The sequence below is a fragment of the Arachis ipaensis genome, chromosome B5 (assembly GCF_059453495.1).
Source record: "Arachis ipaensis isolate K30076 ecotype BB chromosome B5, ASM5945349v1, whole genome shotgun sequence".
NCBI lineage: Eukaryota > Viridiplantae > Streptophyta > Magnoliopsida > Fabales > Fabaceae > Arachis > Arachis ipaensis.
The window spans coordinates 74,853,524-74,867,563 of record NC_142440.1 but is presented as its reverse complement, the minus strand read 5'-3'; the positions used below and the strand labels follow the sequence as shown (position 1 = coordinate 74,867,563).

General features: G+C 39.1%; 1 non-coding gene across 1 annotated transcript; it reads left to right on the top strand.

Moving 5' to 3' along the window:
* The first annotated feature begins 2,928 nt into the window (after nucleotides 1–2,928).
* On the top strand, nucleotides 2,929–3,035 carry LOC148564651 (small nucleolar RNA R71). The gene has a single exon (XR_015885389.1). It is a non-coding gene; the product is annotated as a small nucleolar RNA R71 (small nucleolar RNA).
* The last annotated feature ends 11,005 nt before the right edge of the window (nucleotides 3,036–14,040 follow it).

The window sequence follows — 14,040 nt, the reverse complement described above, 5'->3', positions numbered from 1 at the left end:
CCTCTTTGCTATCACCATCTATGGCTTTAGTGTTCTTCTTTTTGTCCTTTGATGATAATGCATAGTTCTTCCAAGGGTTGATTGAATTCCTGCAAAAGCTACTAAAAGCTGCTTGTTCTCCAAGCACTTGGGATGCCGTTAGCATGCATGTATATTTTTAGGTTTTTATACTTAGATTGGTGTGTGAACACCAAACTTAGTTTCTTGCCTTATGCAACAGATTAAATACATGCAGAAACCTCATGTGCTTTTATTAAGAAAACAACTATGAACTAGAAAAACTAAGTATAAACTAGAAATTAAACTATTGTTAAGTAGTTTCTCTGATTGGTTAGAGCTAGTGACTAGTCATGCTGAGGGTTACATTGTATTCTTTAATGAAATCCTTGGTGGAACATCAAACTTAGAATTACACTTTCATCCTTGGATCGTTTTGGTGTGGAACACCAAACTTAGCTCCTTGCAATACAGAGAATTTACTTAACTCTTATTGACAAGCTATGAAAAGAGAATTATCTTTGGTTGGGTTGCCTCCCAGTAAGCGCTCTTTTATCGTCACTAGTTTGACGGTTAGTTTACTGCTAGGGTGGATTGTAATGTTTGAGGTCCTCTCCTCTCACTGTAAAGTTTTCTCCACTTGATTCCTTGATGATTTCTAGATGCTCCAGTGAAAGGACCTTTCTGATGGTGAACACTTGAGGTAACTGAGATGGAATGGTAGGAAGGTGGGGTGGGATTGGTGGATGGTGGATTGATATCACCTTGTCTCCAGGAGAGAAACCTTCTGTAGGAACTTTCTTGTTTCTCCATCCCCTTGGTGGTCTCTTCACAACTCTTTTCTCTTCTTCCCGTATTGCTCTATTGACTCTTGTTGTGTTAGGAAGATCCTTGTTTACTGCTCTTCTTGATTCGTGTGGCTTCAGTTCTTTCTTCAATTCCATTGGTTGCTTCATCTCTTGAGCTCCTTCTTTATCCATCAAAGAGAGCTCCAGATGCTTGCCTGGTGGTTCATTGCTATTTTCTTTTAGAGAGATCTCACTGGATTCTTCCTTTGATTTCTTGCTCTCTTGCTCAGATTCATGTACGGGCTTAAAGGCCTAGAAAGTGAGCTGCTTATCATGTATTCTCAGTATCAACTCTCCTTGTTCTACATCAATGAGTGCTCGACCAGTAGCTAGAAATGGTCTCCCCAGAATAATTGGATGGAGGTAACTTTCCTCCATGTTCAGAACAACAAAGTCTGTGGGGAGGAAGTAGTTTCCCACTTTTACCAACACATTTTCTACTATTCCTTCAGCTTGCTTCTGAGTTTTATTCGCCAATTGTATGATTATATCAGTGGATCTCAGCTCATTGATTTGCAACTTCTTCATAAGAGATAGAGGCATCACATTTATGCTAGCTCCTAGATCACAAAATCCTCTGTCAATTTTTGTTTCTCCTATGGTACAGGGAATATAAAAGCTCCCTGGATCTTTTTTCTTCAGGAGTACGTCCTTCTGAATGAGAGCACTGCATTCCTTGTTCATCACTACTTTTCATAAGAGATAGAGGCATCACATTTATACTAGCTCCTAGATCACAAAATTCTCTGTCAATTTTTGTTTCTCCTATGGTACAGGGAATATAAAAGCTCCCTGGATCTTTTTTCTTTAAGAGTACGTCCTTCTGAATGAGAGCACTGCATTCCTTGTTCATCACTACTGTTTGGCCACCTTTCAGGTTGCTCTTTCTGGCTAGTAGCTCCTTCATCCACTTGATACAAGTAGGCATCTGTTTGAGGACTTCGAGGTAGGGAATGTTGACACTGAGAGATGCAAACATATCTAGAAATATTGAATATGACATTTCTTTATCACCTCCTCTTAGCCTCTAAGGAAATGGTGCCCTTAGCAAGTAAGGCTCCGGCATTTCCTCCCTTGTTAATCCCTTTCTTTGCATAGATCTAGTTCCTTGTTCCTTTTCCTCCAAGTTGGTCTGAGAACTTCCCTGGCTGTGCTCGGTTAGCTTGCTAGTGTCTTCTTCCAGGATTTTTTTATTTGCAAGAGTCACTTCCTTACACTCTTCCCATCTCACCTTCTTCATTTTCCCTCTTGGATTCTTCTTAGTGTCACTTGAAAAACTATCAGTGGATTTCAGAATCTGCAGTGAGAGTTGTCCTACTTGAGATTCCAGATTCTTAGTAACCTCTCCTCGGCTTTTTATACTCCCTCTCACTTCTTCCTTGAATTTCTTATGTCCTCAAATTCCTTGCCAAAGTTTGCAAGCATAGTTTCCATTCTGGCCATTCTATCCTCATCATGTGGTGCTGATTGGTTGGAATTAGGGTGTTGAGAGTGGTTGTTATGACTTTGGTATGGTGGATGTGAACAAGTGTTTTGTGTGGTCTGGTATGGTTTTTGGTTGGAATTTCGGTGAGTGGAGTTGTTGTACTGGGTTGGATTGTTTGGTCTGTGGTCTTGGCCTTGGTTTTGTTGGTTCTCCCACCCAAAGTTTGGGTGGTTTCTCCAACTAGAATTATATGTTTTAGAGTATGGATCTTTAGTTTGCCTAGATGAGTTTCCAAGGTAATTAGCTTCCTCCTAGTTAGCTCCTTCTTCTGTCTCCAATTCCTCTTGGGGTAATGATTGAGTGTGGATAGCTGTAGCCTGATTCTTCTCCATTTGCTTGGTCAATTCAGCCAGTTGCTTGGTGATCATCTTGTTCTGGGCTAGGATTGCATCCATATGGGTCAATTCTAAGACTCCCCTGTTGTTGCTCCTATCTGAGGCATAAAAGTACTCATTGTCAACCACTGTCTCTATAACATCAATGGCCTCTTCAATGGTCTTCTTCTTGTTTAGGAAACCTCCAGATGAGTGATCTATAGCCTTCCTTGACTCACAATTCAGTCCTTCATAGAAGATGTGAATTTGCACCCATTCATTAAACATATGAAGGGGGCATTTCTTTGTCAAATCCTTGAATCTCTCCCAAGCTTCATAAAGAGTTTTACCATCCTGCTGTCTGAATGTCTGCACTTCAGTTCTTAGCCTGTTTACTCTTTGTAGAGGGTAGAACCTTGTCAAGAATCTGCTCATTACATCTTCCCAGGTTGTCAAGCTTTCCTTGGAGAATGATTCTAGCCATTTTGATGCTTTGTCCCTTAAAGAAAATGGAAATAGTAGCAATCTATAGGTGTCATGATGAACACCATTAGATTTAACTGTATCACATATCCTTTGGAATTTAGTGAGATGCTCATCAGGATCCTCCAAAAGAACAGTTGTTATGGACAAGAGTTATGAGCTGAGGCTTTAATTCGAAATTGTTAGCATGGATAGTTGGCCTTTGAATGCTACTACCATAATTTCCTAGATTAGGATTGATGTATGATTCCAGAACTCTCCTCTCTTGCCCAGCAGGGTTAGCTCCACCTCTTCTGGCATGGTTATTCACCTCTCCTTCATGATCGTTTTCCATATCATCCTCCATGGTTATATCAAAGTATTCCTCCTCTTCTTCTATACCAATAACCCTCTTTCCTCTTGCTTCCCTCCTTAATCTCAGGAAGGTTTTTTCCGGTTCACTATCAAATGAGGTTAAAATTTCCTTTCTCCTACCTATCATACAATGAACAATTACAAAAAATAGCAATTGCAATATCCACTAAAATAGAGTATAATTAGCTTGGTTAGAGCAATTTATCAAATGGTTGGTAGAATTGAAGAGAAACAACTTAAATTTGCAGAAATTAAATGTAACAGAAGAAATTGGAATTCAAGTAACAAAAGAAAAGAAAAGTGCTCAATCTAGTTATCCTTCAATTTAGTAATTGTCAATACAAAACCAATCCCCGGCAATGGCGCCATAAACTTGATACGCGGAAATTGCTTCTCAACAAATTCCTTCCAGCAAGTGCACCGGATTGTCGACAAGTAAAACTCACTGTAGAGTGAGGTCGAATCCCACAGGGATTGGTAGATTGAGCAATTTTAATTGGAGAATTATGCTAGTTGAGCGAAATCAAAATCAGATTGAGAATTGCAGAATGTAAATTTGGCGAAAAACTTAAATTGCAAGAAATTAAAGGAACAGAAAATTAAATTGCAGGAAATTAAAGTGCAGAAGCTTAAATTGCAGGAAAGTAAATGGGAATGGGGAATTAGCATGAAATTAAAGAGCAGAAAGTAAATAGAATGGGTAGATCAGAGATAGGGGAATTCATTGGGTTCAGGAGATGTACAATTCTCCAGATCAAATTCATTTTTAACTCTTCTGCAATCAATGCAATCATTCTTCTTGGCAATCTTAAGTGATTGGATCCCAATTCCTTGGCTCACCAATCTCTCTAAGCATGAACAATTGCCCAATTCCTTGATTTAAGTGCTCATGGAAAGAGATGAAGTTTGGTCACTGATTATACCACACAAATTCATAGATCAAAGTGTTGGTAGGATTACATGTCACTATATCCATCCAAACCCCAATCTAATCCAATGTGAGAAAGCAATTCTAGCATGATCTCCTCATTCCTCTTCCAAGGTTCCGATGAGATCCAATTATGAATAGCTTCTTTCCCAATATAACTATCCAATTGGATGAAGAATGAAAGCTTTCTAGTAAAATCAAGAGAAAAGAAAGAAGAAGATGAATGAAAACTAATATTGATCCATTGAATTACACAGAGCTCCCTAACCCAATGAAGGGGGTTTAGTTGTTCATAGCTGTCAAAATGAAAATTGGAATGGAAAGATACATTCTCAAAATTCACAAAACAGAGAATGAAAAATACAATGTAAAAATGTCCAGTAAAGTAAAAGCTAAAAGAAATTCAAAAGTCTCTCCTAACTTAAATTCTAAGCTATTTATACACTTTCTTCCATTGATCCTCAAGATCTGAATTGGGCTTTTGGCCTTGATGAAATTGGGTTGAAAATGGCTCCAATTGGTTTCCCTGGGTGTTGAGAAGAGATCTGTGTAAAATTTGGAATCCTGATGCTTCACGTTTGAGTTAACGTTTGATGGCCAACGTTGACTCAAACGCCATTTAGAACAAAACCAGAAAGACCAGAAGCTTGCTGTCATTGGCGTTTGACTCAACGTTAGAGGGCCAACGTTCAGCTAACCCCCGCGTACGCGTGCCTTGCGCCTCCGCGCAAAAGGTCAAAAAATGCTCATCCACACGTACGCGTGCTTCACGCGTGCGCGTGGATGCAAGATTTTCATTTTGCAGTTTTAAAACAAAGCAGGGGACGTTGGCCTCAGCGTTGGACCTCTAACGTTCCCTCCAACGTTGGCATCTTCACGCGTGCGCGTACTCCACGCTTACGCGTACTCCACGCTTACGCGTGCATAGCCCTTTTTTCCATCTACGCGTACGCATGCTTCACGCTTAAGCGTGAAATATGAGATTTTGCATTTTCACGTGTACGCGTACATTGCCTTTTTTTCCATATACGCGTACACGTCATTGATGCGTACACGTCGATTCAAAATTTTGAAATATGAATTCTGGGCTGAGCATCGCGTACGCGTGGATGGTCAATTTTTGCCATTCCACGCGTGCGCGTGACGCACGCTTGCGCGCGGATATCAAATTTTGCTTTTTCACGCGTACGCGTCATAGATGCCTGCACGTCACTCAAAATTCACTTAGCTCCAGAATTGAATTTTTCATCACCACGTTTGGGGTAACGTTGGATGTCCAACGCTACCTCAAACGTGAGCATCAGCAGTGTTTACAGAGAACTTCTCTGTTTCTCTTCCAAAGTTGCTTCTTCTGCATCTTTTTATGCTCCATCTTCAACCTTCTTCCATGCTTTCTTTCACCTGTCATCAACCAATATATGCATCAAAGCCTTGCTAAAGTCATGAGAATTCTCATCATTCTTGGCACACAAATAATTATAACAAAATTCTCATAAAATTGCATCAAATTAATCATGATTGAATGAATCTAGGCATATATGAATTTCTACCCAATTTGCTTACTTATAACTCAAGAAAGTGCTTAAAACCTATTAAAAACAAAGAAAAAGGCTAGTGAAACTAGCCTAAGATGCCCTGGCATCATGCACACACACACTCCAATGTGTGATTCTCCTTTGTTTTCTTCATATTTTCTCCCTTTGTACATGATTCCTTCCACTTTTGCCTTGCCAAACTTGCCTCTAGGACCTAAAATTACTCAACAAACATGTCATGGCATCGAATGGCATAAAAGTGGGATTAAAAGTGATTAAAATAAGCACAAGATAGCATGTTTTCACATTTAGGCTCAATTACGGGAGAGAACACAAAAGCATGCTATTTGGATGAATAAATGTGGGTTTATATGCTGAAATCCATTCAAATCAAACCAAATATACTGGAAAATATGGACTCATCAATTCCTCTTGAGTCTTTCGGAATCCTTCTTGCTCTTGGAGAAAGGCTTGAAGGTCTTGATCTTCTTAGGACAAGGTTTGGGGAAATCCACATTGTGGTGAAAGAGGGGTTTCATTGTTTGGGAAGAAGGTTGTATGTGTGGGAGGTGACTCATGTTGGTAGGTGTTTTAAGGTGGTATGTAAGAAGGTGTATGGTGGTGGTGGTGTGGTGTTTGAAAATGTAGTGATTGATGTTATGTTGGGGGTATGAATCATAGATATATGGTGGTGGAGGTGTATAATCAAAGTGAAATCCACTATATCCTTGGGTTGGGTATGTGCATTGGGAAGGGCATGGTTCATTGTGGTATAGAGGAGGTTGCTCCTTCCAAAATAGATGCTCCAATCCTATGATGCAATCCAAAATTGAAGTTATCAAGCCCTACAAAATGATAACAACTAAACTCCAAACCAAGAGGGTGATAACTCATAGAGGAAATAGAAAATAAAAACTAAAGACATCAAGTAACAAAAGAAGAAAAATCCTAATTACTAGTAAAAACAAGCAAACAGCCTAAAGTATCTATTCACACTATTCACATATTTAGAACAACCAAAATATAGCACTCATGACGTTAGCTCCCTAGCAACGGCGCCAAAATTTGATGTTGAGCAATTTGCATAGATTAGGAATTTGATTATCAAAATGGAATTGGTGTTGTGAGTATAGTCCTAACCCAACAAATTGATCATCAATCAAATAATAAAGTCAATACAAAATAACTGAGAGTATTTAACTCCCGGGTCGTCTTCCCTAGGAGTTTGCAATGAAGTGTACGATTATTGGCTATGAGAGAGAGAGCATGGGGAATTGGGAATGAAAGCAAGAGAGCAAGAAATGTAAATAGCAAGAAAGTAAATGAACATGCAAGGAATGTAAATGGCAACTCTTGGCAAGAATTGGGTAATCTAGGCTTCCTATCCTAGTTGTGGGCCACAAACATGGCAATTGTGTAGAAGCAATACAAACTAGTCAATCCTCCTTGAGAATTAGTCAAAAGGTGTAATTGATCTCAATCCATAAGTCCTAGTCAACTCACTAATTACTTAGTGAAAGACTAGCGTCAATGGAAACCAAATCAATTAACCATTCTCACACAATGCGGAATGACATCCACAACTCAATTCCACCCAAACATCCAATTTCTCAACCAAGAGTGTGAAAATTAACCATGCAAGAAATTAAACATCAAAGCAAATAAAAGTCAATGCAATAAAAGTCAAAGCAATTAAATACAAGTAAAGGAAACTTAAAATGCAAGAAACCTCTTGGCAAGTAATTGAAGGCTAAGGCTACCTATCCTAGCCATTGACCACAAACATATGATGATTATGAAGAGTAAATCCTACTTAGTCAACCTTACATCGAAGATAAGTCAAATAGGCATAGTTAATTTCAATTCCTAAGTCCTATGTCAACACTAAGGGGTCACATAGAGTCAAGGGAGACCAAATCAACTAACTACTCTAATATATCAAATAAGAATGGACATCAATGACTCAAGGATCACCAAAGTCAACAATTCCAAGCCAAGATTGTAGAAAAACTATGTAAAAACTAAGCCAAGCATTTTATCAAACACTTGGTGTGCATGAAAATAAAATAATATTAAAATGCAATAAAATAATGTTCTAAAACTACCAAAGCAAGAAAATAGCAATAACAACTAAAGAAAGCAATAATTAACATGGAAACATAAATTTGCATTAATTGAAAGTAAAATGTAATAAGAGTGTCATAAAACATAAATTGACAAAATAAAGTAAATAACACGAGAAATGAAGAAGAACAAGAAGCAATAACAATAAATAACAAGGAAAAGTAAATAGAAACAAGAATTAAAAGTAGAAATTACAAGAAATTAAACGAAAGAACCCTAATTCTAGAGAGAGGGGGAGCTTCTCTCTCTAGAGAACAACCTATATAATGCTAATCTAACCCTAATTTCTCCCCCCTTCACATGGAGTAAGGCCTTCGTTCATATAGCACTTAATCAGCTTCAGAAAGCCCCAAAATTGGGCTCTGGAGGCCCAGAAATCGCCCCTAGCAATTTGCAATAAATGAGTCACGCGCTGGGACGTGTGCGGACGCACAGGTGTGTGCGTCCGCACACATGCTGATTTTCTTCTTGTGCGTATACACAGGTGGTTGTCCGCACGCACACTCCAATGTGTGCTTCTCCTTTGTTTTCTTCATGTTTTCTCCCTTTGTACATGCTTCCTTCCACTTTTGCCTTGCCAAACTTGCCTCTAGGACCTAAAATCACTCAACAAACATGTCATGGCATTGAATGGCATAAAAGTGGGATTGAAAGTGATTAAAATAAGCACAAAATATCATATTTTCACATTTAGGCTCGATTAAGGGAGAGAACACAAAAGCATGCTATTTGGATGAATAAATGTGGGTTTATATGATGAAATCCATTCAAATCAAACCAAATATACTGAAAAATATGAACTCATCAGAACACCAAACTTAGCTTCCTACATTCACCCTTAAAATTGTTTTGGTGTGCAACACCAAACTTGGCTTCTTGCAATACAGCTAAATCTACTTAACCTTTTTATTGATACAGGTAGGGAAAGAAAACTACCTCTGGTTGGGTTGCCTCCCAACAAGCACTCTTTTATTGTCACTAGCTTGACATCCTCCATTCTTGTTCTTCCAAGCTCATGAATGCTCTCTTCTTTGTTCCAAGATCCTCCCAGATAATGCTTAGCTCTATGACCTTTTCCTGTGAATGTGTCCTTTGTAGCTTCATTCAAAAGTTCAAGGCTTCTATATGGAGAAACCTTGGTCACCAGATAAGGGCCAGTCCATTTAGACTTGAGTTTTCCAGGAAAGAGCTTGAGCCTAGTGTTGTATAATAACACTTTTTGCCCTGGCTCGAACTCTTTTCTTGTGATCTTCTTGTCATGCCATCTTTTAGCTCTCTCCTTATATATCTTAGCATTCTCATAAGCTTCCAATCTGAACTCATCCAGCTCATTGAGTTGCAATAGCCTTTTCTCTCCTACTGCTTGAAAGTCAAGATTGAGGAGCTTAGTGGCCCAGAAAGCTTTATGTTCGAGCTCCACAAGAAGGTGACAGGATTTTCCATAGATTAGCTGAAAGGGTGACTTTCCAATTAGAGTTTTGAATGATGTTCTATATGTCCACAGAGCATCATCCAATTTTCTTGCCCAGTCTTTTCTAGAGATCCCAACTGTCTTTTCCAAGATTCTCTTTAGCTGATTTGCCAATTCAGCCTGCCCATTAGTTTGAGGGTGGTATGGTGTGGCCACTTTATAAATTACCCCATATTTATGGAGCAACTTTTCCATGTGTCTATTATAAAAGTGGCTGCCACCATCACTAATAGGCCTTTAGGCACCCTATATCTGGTGAAGATGTGCTTCTTAAGAAATTGAAGGACAATTAGTGCATCACAAGTAGTTGTTACTATGGCTTCTACCCACTTGGAGACATATTCCACTGCTACCAGAATGTATTTGAAGGAATAGGATGGAGGAAAGGGCCCCATGAAATCTATACCCCAGAGGTCAAACAGTTCCACTTCCAAAATGAAGTTTTGAGGCATTTCATTCCTCTTTGTTAATCCTCCAGCCCTTTGACATTCATTGCATTGGTGCACAAAGTCTCTAGCATCTTTGAATATGGTTGGCCAGTAAAATCCACTTTGAAGCACTTTAACAGCTGTTCTTTCTGGCCCAAAATGTCCACCATAAGCTGAACCATGACAGTGCCACAGTATGTTTCTCATCTCATTTTTAGGGATACACCTTCTGATCATCCCATCTGGACATCTCCTAAACAAGAATGCCTCGTCCCACAAAAATTTCTTGGCTTCATTGAGCAGCTTTTTTACTTGTTGCTTGGTGAATCCTTGGAGAATCTTCCTTCCAACCTTATAGTTTGCAATATCAGCAAACCAAGGTGCTTGTTGGACTTGGAGAAGATGTTCATCAGGGAACTTCTCATTTACTGGTTTTGATGCATCTTGGTTGATCTCTTGTGGTAATCTTGACAAATGGTCTGCAACTTGGTTCTCGCTTCCTTTTTTATCTCTCACTTCAATGTCAAATTCTTGTAGCAACAGCACCCACCTGATAAGTCTTGGCTTGGCATCCTGTTTAGACATGAGATACTTAAGAGCAGCATGATCAGTATATACTATAACTTTTGAACCAATTAAGTATTATCTAAATTTATCAAATGCATACACAATTGCCAAGAGCTCTTTCTCTGTGGTGGTATAATTCTTTTGTGCCTCATTTAACACCTTGCTTGCATAGTATATAACATGATGTAGCTAGTCTTTCTTTTGCCCAATACAGCACCAATTGCAACATCACTTGCATCACACATTAGTTCAAAAGGAAGTCCCCATTCTGGAGGTGTGATGATTGGTGCTGTAGTGAGTTTCTTTTTCAAATTTCAAAAGCATGCTTACAATTGTCATCAAAGACAAAAGGATTGTCAACCACTAGCAAATTACTCAGTGGTTTGGCTATTTTTGAAAAATCCTTGATGAATCTTCTATAAAACCCAGCATTCCCAAAAAAACTTCTCACTACTTTTACATTGACAGGTATAGGAAGCTTTTCTATGATCTCTATCTTAGCTCTGTCAACTTCTATACCCTTGCTTGAAACCTTATGCACAAGAATAATGCCCTTTAGTACCATGAATTGACATTTTTCCCGGTTCAAAACTAAATTTGTTTCTTGGCATCTTTTCAAGACAAGGGTTAGATATTGCAGACAAGTATCAAAAGAGTTACCAAAGATAGAAAAATCATCCATAAATACTTCTAAAAATTTTTCTACCATATCAGAAAATATGGAGAGCATACACCTTTGGAAGGTTGCTGGAGCATTGCATAGCCCAAAAGGCATCCTTCTATAGGCGAAAACTCCAAATGGACAGGTGAAGGATGTCTTTTCTTAGTCTTTGGGATCCACCACAATTTGATTGTATCGAGAGTACCCATCTAAGAAGCAGTAGTAGGCATGGCCAGCCAATCCTTCTAACATTTGGTCAATGAAAGGGAGAGGAGAGTGATATTTTCTTATAGCCTCATTCAGTCTTCTATAATCAATGCACATCCTCCATCCAGTGACTGTCCTTGTAGATATTAACTCATTCTTCTCATTGAAGATGACAGTCATGCCTCCCTTCTTTGGCACAACTTGGACCGGACTCACCCAAGGGCTATCAAAGATTGGGCATATGATTCTAGCATTCCACAGCTTCATCACCTCCTTTTGAACGACTTCTTTCATGGTTGGGTTAAGCCATCTTTGAGGTTGCACCACAGGTCTTGAGTCTTCTTCTATCAAAATTTTGTGTATACAAATGGTAGGGCTTATACCCTTGATGTCATCAATTGTCCATCCTAAAGTTGTCTTGTGGATTTTCAGCACTTCAATCAACTTTTCTTCATTTTCCATGCTTAAGGATGAATTGATGATTACTGGCAGGGTTTCCTTTCCTTCCAGGAATGCATATTTGAGATGAGGAGGAAGGGGCTTCAGCTCTTATTTTGGCTCCACCTCTGTCTTGCCTTCAGAGGAGATTTCGGTTACTTGTTCCTCTAAGACATCTTGGTCTGCTTCTATATCTTTGTCTTGTTCCTCTTGACCGTTGATTTCAAACACTTCTTCCTTTAATTCTTCTATCATTTCCACCCTCATGTGCTTTTCTTTCTCAGGGGGATATTGCATGGCCTTAAAGACATTGATGATCATTTTTTCATCATGCACCCTGAGGGTTATTTCACCTTTCTCTACATCAATGATAGCTCTTGCTGTGGCTAAGAAAGGTCGCCCCAAGATAATTGAGTTGTGTTCCTCTTCTTCCATGTCTAAAATGACAAAATCAGCAGAGAAAATGAATTGTCCAACTTTTACCAATAAGTTTTCTACAACTCTATTAGGTATCTTGAGTGATCTATCAGCCATTTGAAGTGACATTCTGGTGGGTTTGACTTCCTCTATTGCAAGCTTTTTCATTAGTGATAGAGGCATCAAATTGATGCTGGCACCTAAGTCACAGAGAGCTTTTTCCAAGATCATATTACCTATGGTGCATGATATAATGAAACTCCCAGGATCTTTGAGTTTTGGTGGGAGACCCTTTTGAATTACGGCACTGCACTCTTGTGTCAAGATCATAGTCTCTTTTTTATTCCAGCTTCTCTTCTTGTTAATGAGCTCTTTAAGTAATTTTACATATAAAGGCATCTGCTCCAATGCTTCAGCAAGGGGGATGTTGATTTCCAGCTTCTTAAAAACCTCCAAAAACTTGGGAAATTGTTTGTCCTTGAGCTCTATTTGCAACCTTTGAGGGTATGGCAGAGGAGGAATGTAAGGTTTCACCTCCTTCCTCTGTTATTGTGGATGCTCTTCCATGACTTGCTTTCTCTTCCTTGGAGCTTGTGATTCTTCCTCCTTCTTTTTGAGCTTCTCCTGGTCATGCTTGTCCTCATCTACTTGCTTCTAGCTAGAACCTTTGTCATTCTCCAAAGTCTTCCCACTCCTTAGTTGAATTACTTTGCATTCCTCTTTGGGATTTGGAATAGTGTCACTTGGAAATGCATTGGTTGGTTTCTCAGCTGTTTACTTGGACAACTGTCCAATTTGTCTCTCCAGATTCCTCAGTGAGGCCTCATGATTCTTGTTGGCCAATTCTTGGTGCTTGATCATTTTCTCTATCATCATCTCCAGATTGAAGATTCTTTGGGATTCTTGGGGTGGTTGTGGCTGAGTGTGGGATGTAGATGGTGAATGATAGTTGTTTTAGTTAGTTGATGGGTTATTTGGTAGATAGAAATTGGATGGGGGGTGATTATTTTGTAGTTTTCTGTATGGGTTTTAGTTAGTGGTTTGATGGTTTTGGTGGTTTGTATTGCGGGAGTTATTTTGGTTGGAGTTTCTTTGCCATGAGTTTTGGTTTTCTTCCCACTTCAAATTGGGGTGGTTCCTCCAAGATGAGTTGTAAGTGTCTCCATAGAAATCATTCTGTCCAGAACCTTGGTTGTCCATATATTGAACTTGTTCTGGCTACTGCTCTTCAAAGCTCTCTTCTTGTTGTCCCCACACCACTGGTGGTTAATTTGTAGTGCTCACTGCTGCAAGCTGCAAGCTATCTATCCTTTTTGACATCATTTCTATTTGTTGTTGAAGTTGCTGATGCATGATTTTGTTTTGAGCCAATATTGTATCAACACCTTCAAGCTCATATACACCTTTCTTTGGAGCTGGTTATCTTTTAGATGAGTAGAAATACTCATTGTTGGCCACCATGTCTATAAGATCATGTGCCTCTTGAGCAGTTTTTATCATTTGCAAGGATCCTCCTGAAGAATAATCCAGAGCCTTGCTTGAACTCATGGACAAGCCTTCATAGAAATTTTGTAGCTCCATCCACTCACTGAACATTCCTTCAAAGCTTTATACCTCTCCCAGGCTTCGTACAATGATTCTCCTTCTAGTTTCCTGAAGGTTTGCACATCAATTTTTAGCTTAATGACTCTTTGAGGAGGATAAAATTTGGCTAAGAATTTGCTAACTAAATCATCCCAGTTGGTTATGCTTTCTTTAGGGAAGGTTTCTAGCCAATGTGTG